Genomic DNA, 9,795 nt, shown 5'->3' with positions numbered 1-9,795 from the left:
GAAGCACGGCGGCTAGCTAATTGGGCTAGTGCGAGCGATTAGCTAGGCCACCGCCACATTTGTTTTTTCACCCTTTTTTATCTACTTGTCAGCAGGTAAATATAAATATCCACCGCGGCGTTTCTCTAGTCTTTGGGTGCGGCAGGCGCGGCAGGATTTTTAATTTTTTGATTGACGGGAGCAGGCGTGGCAGGATTTTTAATTTTTTTTGATTGACGGGAGCAGGCACGGCAATAATTAGGCACGATGACTCCACCTGTAAAACCCACTACTCCCTGATGTGATAAGTCGTCGACTGGTGTTTTACCATGGTGAAAACCTAAAGATTCCCCGCTCCTCGGTTGGCTCCCTCTGCCTTCCCGTAGATTGCATTGCCTTTCAGCCGTTTCACCCCCTTTGCTTCCTCTCCCCATTACTTCTACCTAGTGCCATGGCGGCGCAGCAGATCACGGAGTCTGAGGTGAGGCGCCTGACACAGGAGCTCGAGGCCAAGGATGCGGAGCTCAGGGCCAAGGACGTGGAGCTCCGTGAGCTCAAGGAGGAGAGGAGTTCCATGCTCCTTCGTTATGTGCGGGAGTTCATGGAGCTTCAAAAGCGGCAGGCGTCCACCACAAAGATGCTCGAGGCGTCGGCAGCGTTGCTACAGAAAGCGGGAGATATGATAGGCTGTTAGGGGAGGCAGCTGGAGCGCGAGCGGGCCGATCGTGACGAGGTCCAGGATCACCTCAGCCACTTGGTGGACCAAGTTGCCACGCACGTGTTGCGGCTGCACGATGCCTATTGTCGTGCCAGCGCGACCATGTCGGATGTCCGGCTAAACCCGTTCGACCACCCCGTCGACTTCAACAAGCTGCGGCTTCCTGACCTGATCTCCTTCTTCACCTATATCTCCGAGGAGCTGAGTCTTCTCCGCGCGATGGTGGGGGCAGAGCTGGACAAGGAGGGGTTGCAGGCTGCCATCACCGTTGTCGGGTGAATCCTCTCAGGGCTCCGTCACCGGAATCCATTCGTGCCATTGGACGCCGTCTTTGACGAGCTGGCTCCCATCAACCGGGAGCGGGCTCCGCGGGCCGTTGCACCCTGCATCACCAACCTGTGCGCCTCGAGAAGCAGAGGGACTTCGGTGGTGTTTAGGCGTCCTCTGCATGGGCATGTCCATGTCTGGTGCAACATGACCGTTGGATCAAACTCAGACGGTGCAGATTAGTCACTGTAGCACAAAGCGTGTGGGTGTGTTTGGTTGCATTCTCATCTCAATATAGTTGTTCCCTCTTCGTGTATTTGTGTTAACCTACTAGTGTGGACTCATGCACTCTGCCAAACACCCAAAAGTGGGTCGAGAAGGGAACTTTTGCTCCCATCCCGTGCACCCTTCATACACCCTGCCTAACACTAAGTCCCGTGCTTCATATGGTTCATGTTTCGTGGAGTACTGTAGCACCGTACTCTCCGTGCGCTGTAGACCTAGTTCTCTTAACATTGATCTCACCGTTCATTCTCGACCGGACAGTCGAAAAAGCGGTACTATGTTACATTATGTTCATATAGTTGACATGCGCACAACATCATTTGTTATCGTCATATCTTACTACACTAGCAACAAGATTATGTAGTACTGACGTATGAACCACTACACATGCCTAGTAGTAGGAGCACTGTGTATGTTCAAGTGGCTACCGTGTTTCGCACTCCTCCATCGTAAGAGTGGAAACGCTTGTTGTAATCATTTTTTTCTTCAGAAAAAACAGTGGACTCGCTCTACCATGCGGATCCTCCTCGATGGTCGTCAAGAACTTTGCTACTCACTTTCGCCGACGTGTGGGACAGCCATCATCAGGGTCCACCAGCCATGCACTAAATTACTCCATAGTAGAGTGCCCAACTCACGGTAGACTACCCCGATCGAAGCGCGGTAATTCCCAATGAGCCGTCAAATCACAAAACCCCCTCCTTTCCAGCAGTAAGTTGGACGGACGAAGCAACCATCATTTCACTCTTCTCTCTCAGCTTCCTCTCTACCCAACCCTCGCTTCTCCCTCATCTTGTTCCTCATTTCTTCAAGAAAACCCCGACCTGCTTCTGCCATTGTTCTTCTCTCCCAAAGAAGGAAAGGTGAGCGCATCAATGGTGTTGATTCTGGCCAAGGCCTGGTCTTGCAACCCCGAGACTGATCCTATAACTCCCTCTCTGTTCTTCTTTTGGGTTTGTGATTATGGTTTCTTTTCTTTTATTTCTATTTGACGTTTCTTGAGGACGCTGGAGCACCGGCCGAAGTGATGTCTATGGCTCTGGCAAAAACCATCGAGGCTCATGGTACGAAGAAGCGCAAGCACCCCACGAGACTACCGCAGACAAGCTCAAAGCCATCGCCCTGTCCAAGCCCCCCTCTTCGGGATCCCTCATTAAGCAAGTCCAGGTAATATCTCTTCTTGACGATCTTTTTCTCGATCTTGATCGTGTTTTTTCATCTAACAGCAGTACTAGTACTAGTAGTACAACTTTCTAGGTGATCTTGCATGTGATTTTTGTGTGCCAAATGGCGGTTCTAAATTCCTCTTTTGACCAAAACATGTGAGAGGTTGACACTGATTTCTTATAGATTACTTTCAACTACTTTATGAACATCAATGCTACCTTTGAAGAGGGTATATTTGCATCAGTAACTTGTGTTATGGATATTGCAAGTAATCCCTCTGCTCTCATGCCTTTGAAGACATGTTCTAGTGTCTTTGTTCACTCATTTCTGTGCGTATATGTAGTCATATATGGAGTAAAATATCGAAAATCATCTTATATTTCTAAACGAAGGTAGTAATAAAATATTTGGTTTCTGTTTGAATTAGAACCAGGTCCGCGGTGGAGATGAAGTTCTCAAAGTTATGCCGTGTGAACTGGAAGACCCGAGGATGAGTTCTACTACTAAACTATCCAGTTGTTGTGTCCTTGTGCCACATGTCCTGAACTAGTATTTTCCTGTAGCATTGTTGTCAGGCGTGTTCTCGAGGCTGTACTTGACCACAACAATTTCCTGGTTGTGCCTTCGATTACGAAGGGTGTGGTTCTTTTAAAGCTTCCCGACAAATCTGATGCGGCTTGTCTTCATCGTCATGTTTATGAGTGGAAAGACCACTCTGTTAGGTTCTCCAAGGTTGAGGAGATGGTGATGGTGCCGGTAGACATCTCTCACGAAGTCCATGGCCTAGTCAGTTATGCGGGGTTCATCCCGTAGGTCGGTGGCAAGAAATAGTCCGTAGAGTTTAATTAGCGCAACTTTGCTTGTCTGTAGTAAGTACTATTGTTCAGTACTTGATTTGTGTTTGTGAACACTGTATTGTTTAGTACTGCCGCTTTTGGTGTGTGGTGAGTCCTGAGAACAAACTATGTTAATGTCTGTCCACTCAATTTAGTCTATATATTTTGAAGTATCCAGATCATCTTTTTTATGAGGATTGTTTATCAATTATGGTTACACTCCAATATATGTATGCATTGCAGGGTTTATAGCACTCACTAGGATTTCCAGTCCCATGGATGTTCGGTCCATACGATTTGTCATGACCTTTGGACTATCCTGCTTGTGGGAGTAGGCGGGGGCCCTGCATGCCACGTGTAGTTGGACGACCAATCTTCTGTTTAGTACTTCAACATAGTGATTTCCTGGTAAGGATTCACTTGTGTCACATCAAGTAAATCTTATTGATTTACTGTCTAAATCTTATTGATTTAATGTATTGTTTTCTTTCTTTTGGTGCAATTTTACGATGCGGGTTTTTCCATGTGACATTCATCACAGAATAAACCGTTTGGTTTGCTCTACGATGGATATTTTTTGCAGGTTTCACTTATTATGTCGTGTCAGTAACGAAGGCACTGTCCATCACTTATATTACTGGAAAAATTGGATCAGTCTGTTGTCTGAGTACAAGCTGAATCCGTATGATGAACTGCAGTTTGGTTTAAAAAACACGCCATAATTAGTCCTTCTCGCGTTTAAAAGAAATGAAGAAAAAGATTGGATCACGGTCACGGAGCCTAGTCAAGTTAGAAAGCTGATCATAGCAGATCAAACAAGATCACCGCTGTCTTGCACATCGGTACCACCTTCAGCAACGGATCGAGCACCTGCAGTTGCTCTTGCAATGACAGTGGCAGCAGCTCCGTCTGATCCAGCTGAGGTGTAACGCCCTCGATGCGGCTATATCTCCCACGTGTCGAAGCACGACTTAGAGGCATAACCGCATTGAAAGCAATGTCGCAAGTGAGGTAATCTTCACAACAACCCATGTAATACATAAGGGAAAAGATACATAGTTGGCTTACACTCGCCACGTCACACAATAGCATAAATATCATTACATTCATCCAGATACACTCAAGGTCCGACTACGGAACCAAAATAAAGATAAACCCCAAATGCAACATAGTCCCCGATCGCCCCAACTGGGCACCACTACTGATCGTCTGGAAAGGAAACGTAGTATCGTCCCGAGTCCTCATCGAACTCCCACTTGAGCTCAGTCGAATCACCTGGAGCGGTATCATCGGTCCCTGCATCTGGTTTTGGAAGGAATCTGTGAGTCACGGGGACTCAGCAATCTCACACCCTCGCGATCAAGACTATTTAAGCTTATAGGAAGGGTAAAGGTATGATGTGGAGCTGCAGCAAGCGACTAGCATATATGGTGGCTAACATACGCAAATGAGAGCGAGAAGAGAAGGCAAAGGCACGATCGAACTATGATCAAGAAGTGATCCTAGAACAACCTACGTCAAACATAACACTCGAGACCGTGTTCTCTTCCCGGACTCCGCCGAAAAGAGACCATCACGGCCACACACTCTATTGATTCATTTTAATTAAGTTAAGTTTAAGGTTTTCTACAACCGGACATTAACAAATTCCCATCTGCCCATAACCGTCGGGCACGGCTTTCGAAAGTTCAAATCCCTGCAGGGGTGTCCCAACTTAGCCCATCACAAGCTCTCACGGTCAACGAAGGATATTCCTTCTCCTAAGACAATCCGATCAGACTCGGAATCCCGGTTACAAGACATCTCGACAATGGTAAAACTAAACCAGCACCCCGAATGTGCCGACAAATCCCGATGGAGCTGCACATATCTGTTGGGGAACGTAGTAATTTCAATTTCCTACGCACACACAAGATCATGGTGATGCATAGCAACGAGAGGGGAGAGTGTTGTCTACGTACCCTCATAGAACCCGCAACGGAAGCGTTGACACAACATAGAGGAAGTAGTCGTACGTCTTCCCGATCCGACCAATCCAACTACCGAACGTACGGCACCTCCGAGTTCTGCACACGTTCAACTCGGTGACGTCCCTCGAGCTCGATCCAGCAAAGTGTTGAGGGAGAGTTTCGTCAGCACGACGGCGTGATGACGGTGATGATGTTCTACCGACGCAGGGCTTCGCCTAAGCACCGCTACGATATGACCGAGGTGGAATATGGTGGAAGGGGGCACCGCACACGGCTAAGGAACGATCACGAAGATCAACTTGTGTGTCCTGGGGTGCCCCCTTGCCCCCGTATTTAAAGGAGGGAGAGGGGGAGGTGCGGCCGGCCCAAGAGGTGCGCCTGGAGGAGTCCTACTCCCACCGGGAGTAGGACTCCCCCCTCTTGCCTTGTTGGAAAAGGAAGGGGGAAGGGAGAAAGAGGAAAGGGGGCGCCCCCCCCCCCTTCCTTGTCCTATTCGGACTAGGGGGAGGGGGCGCGCGGCCTGCCCTGGCCGGCCCTCCTCTTCTCCCTTAGGGCCCATGTAGGCCCAATAACCCCCGGGGGGGTTCCGGTAACGCCCGGTACTCTGGTAAAATTCCGATTTCACCTGGAACGTTTTCGATATCCAAATATAGGCTTCCAATATATCAATCTCTATGTCTCGACCATTTCGAGACTCCTCGTCATGTCTGTGATCACATCCGGGACACCGAATAACCTTCGGTACATCAAAACACAAAAACCCTAATTACGATCGTCATCGAACTTTAAGCGTGCGGACCCTACGGGTTCGAGAACTATGTAGACATGACCGAGACATGTCTCCGGTCAATAACCAATAGCGGAACCTGGATGCTCATATTGGCTCCTACATATTCTACGAAGATCTTTATCGGTCAGACCGCATAACAATATGCGTTGTTCCCTTTGCCATCGGTATGTTACTTGCCCGAGATTCGATCGTCGCTATCTCAATACCTAGTTCAATCTCGTTACCGGCAAGTCTCTTTACTCGTTCCGTAATACATCATCCTGCAACTAACTTATTAGTTGCAATGCTTGCAAGGCTTGAGTGATGTGCATTACTGAGAGGGCCCAGAGATACCTCTCCGACAATCGGAGTGACAAATCCTAATCTCGAAATACGCCAACCCAACAAATACCTTCGGAGACACCTGTAGAGCACCTTTATAACCACCCAGTTACGTTGTGACGTTTGGTAGCACACAAAGTGTTCCTCCGGTAAACGGTAGTTGCATAATCTCATAGTCATAGGAACATATATAAGTTATGAAGAAAGAAATAGCAACAAACTAAACAATCAAGTGCTAAGCTAATGGAATGGGTCAAGTCAATAATATCATTCTCCTAATGATGTGATCCCATTAACCAAATAACAACTCATGTCTATGGTTAGGAATCATAACCATCTTTGATCAACGAGCTAGTCAAGTAGAGGCATACTAGTGACACTCTGTTTGTCTATGTATTCACACATGTATTATGTTTCTGGTTAATACAATTCTAGCATGAATAATAAACATTTATCATGATACAAGGAAATAAATAATAACTTTATTATTGCCTCTAGGGCATATTTCCTTCAGTCTTCCACTTGCACTGGAGTCAATAATCTAGATTACACAGTAATGATTCTAACACCCATGGAGCCTTGCTGCTGATCATGTTTTGCTCGTGGAAGAGGCTTAGTCAGCGGGTCTGCAACATTCAGATCCGTATGTATCTTGCAAATTTCTATGTCTCCCACTTGGACTAAATCCCGAATGGAATTGAAGCGTCTCTTGATCTGCTTGGTTCTCTTGTGAAATATGGATTCCTTTGCCAAGGCAATTGCACCAGTATTGTCACAAAATATTTTCATTGGACCCGATGCACTAGGTATGACACCTAGATCGGATATAAACTCCTTCATCCAGACTCCTTCATTTGCTGCTTCCGAAGCAGCTATGTACTCCGCTTCACATGTAGATCCCACCACGACGCTTTGTTCAGAACTGCACCAACTGATAGCTCCACCGTTTAATGTAAACACGTATACGGTTTGCGATTTAGAATCGTCCGGATCAGTGTCAAAGCTTGCATCAATGTAACCATTTATGATGAGCTCTTTGTCACCTCCATATACGAGAAACATATCCTTAGTTCTTTTCAGGTATTTTAGGATGTTCTTGACCACTGTCCAGTGGTCCACTCTTGGATTACTTTGGTACCTCCCTGCTAGACTTATAGCAAGGCACACATCAGGTCTGGTACACAACATTGCATACATGATAGAGCCTATGGCTGAAGCATAGGGAACATCTTTCATTTTCTCTCTATCTTCTGGTGGTCGGACATTGAGTCTTACTCAACTTCACACCTTGTAACACAGGCAAGACCTTTCTTTGCTTCCATTTTGAACTTCTTCAAAACTTTGTCAAGGTATGTGCTTTGTGAAAAGTCCAATTAAGCGTCTTGATCTATCTCTATAGATCTTAATGCCCAATATGTAAGCAGCTTCACCGAGGTCTTTCATTGAAAAACTCTTATCAAGTATCCCTTTATGCTATCCAGAAAATCTATATTATTTCCAATCAATAATATGTCATCCACATATAATATCAGAATGCTACAGAGCTCCCACTCACTTTCTTGTAAATACAGGCTTCTCCAAAAGTCTGTATAAAACCAAATGCTTTGATCACACTATCAAAGCGTTTATTCCAACTCCGAGAGGCTTGCACCAGTCCATAAATGGATCGCTGGAGCTTGCACACTTTGTTAGCTCCCTTTGGATCGACAAAACTCTGGTTGCATCATATACAACTCTTCTTCCAGAAATCCATTCAGGAATGCAGTTTTGACATCCATTGCCAAATTTCATAATCATAAAATGCGGCAATTGCTAACATGATTCGGACAGACTTAAGCATCGCTACGGGTGAGAAGGTCTCATCGTAGTCAATCCCTTGAACTTGTCGAAAACCTTTTGCAACAAGTCGAGCTTTGTAGACAGTAACATTACCGTCAGCGTCAGTCTTCTTCTTGAAGATCCATTTATTCTCAATTTCTTGCCGATCAACGGGCAAGTCAACCAAAGTCACACTTTGTTCTCATACATGGATCCCATCTCAGATTTCATGGCTTCTAGCCATTTTGCGGAATCTGGGCTCACCATCGCTTCTTCATAGTTCGTAGGTTCATCATGATCTAGTAGCATGACTTCCAGAACAGGATTACCGTACCACTCTGGTGCGGATCTTACTCTGGTTGATCTACGAGGTTCGGTAGTAACTTGATCTGAAGTTTCATGATCATTATCATTAGCTTCCTCACTAATTGGTGTAGGTGTCACAGAAACCGGTTTCTGTGATGTACTACTTTCCAATAAGGGAGCAGGTACAGTTACCTCATCAAGTTCTACTTCTCCCACTCACTTCTTTCGAGAGAAACTCCTTCTCTAGAAAAACTCCGAATTTAGCAACAAAAGTCTTGCCTTCGGATCTGTGATAGAAGGTGTACCCAACAGTCTCCTTTGGGTATCCTATGAAGACACATTTCTCCGATTTGGGTTCGAGCTTATCAGGTTGAAGCTTTTTCACATAAGCATCGCAGCCCCAAACTTTCAGAAACGACAACTTTGGTTTCTTGCCAAACCACAGTTCATAAGGCGTCGTCTCAACGGATTTCGATGGTGTCCTATTTAACGTGAATGCAGCCGTCTCTAAAGCATAACCCCAAAATGATGGTAAATCAGTAAGAGACATCATAGATCGCACCATATCTAATAAAGTACGATTACGACGTTCGGACACACCATTACTGTGGTGTTCCGGGTGGCGTGAGTTGCGAAACTATTCCGCATTGTTTCAAATGTAGACCAAACTCGTAACTCAAATATTCTCCTCCAAATCAGATCGTAGAAACTTTATTTTCTTGTTACGATGATTTTCAACTTCACTCTGAAATCCTTTGAACTTTTCAAATGTTTCAGACTTATGTTTCATTAAGTAGATATACCCATATCTGCTTAAATCATCTGTGAAGGTGAGAAAATAACGATATCCGCCACGAGCCTCAACATTCATCGGACCACATACATCTGTATGTATGATTTCCAACAAATCTGTTGCTCTCTCCATAGTACCGGAGAACGGTGTTAGTCATCTTGCCCATGAGGCACGGTTCGCAAGTACCAAGTGATTCATAATCAAGTGGTTCCAAAAGTCCATCAGTATGGAGTTTCTTCATGCGCTTTACACCGATATGACCTAAACGGCAGTGCCACAAATAAGTTGCACTATCATTATCAACTCTGCATCTTTTGATTTCAACATTATGAATATGTGTATCACTACTATCGAGATTCATCAAAATAGACCACTCTTCAAGGGTGCATGACCATAAAGATATTACTCATATAAATAGAACAACCATTATTCTCTGATTTAAATGAATAACCGTCTCGCATCAAACAAGATCCAGATATAATGTTCATGCTCAACGCTGGCACCAAATAACAATTATTTAGGTCTAATACTAATCCCGAAGGTAG

The sequence above is a fragment of the Triticum urartu genome, chromosome 2, assembly GCF_003073215.2.
Source record: "Triticum urartu cultivar G1812 chromosome 2, Tu2.1, whole genome shotgun sequence".
In the NCBI taxonomy this organism is placed as follows: domain Eukaryota; kingdom Viridiplantae; phylum Streptophyta; class Magnoliopsida; order Poales; family Poaceae; genus Triticum; species Triticum urartu.
The sequence above is the reverse complement of the archived record's forward strand: the minus strand, read 5'-3'. Positions refer to the sequence as shown.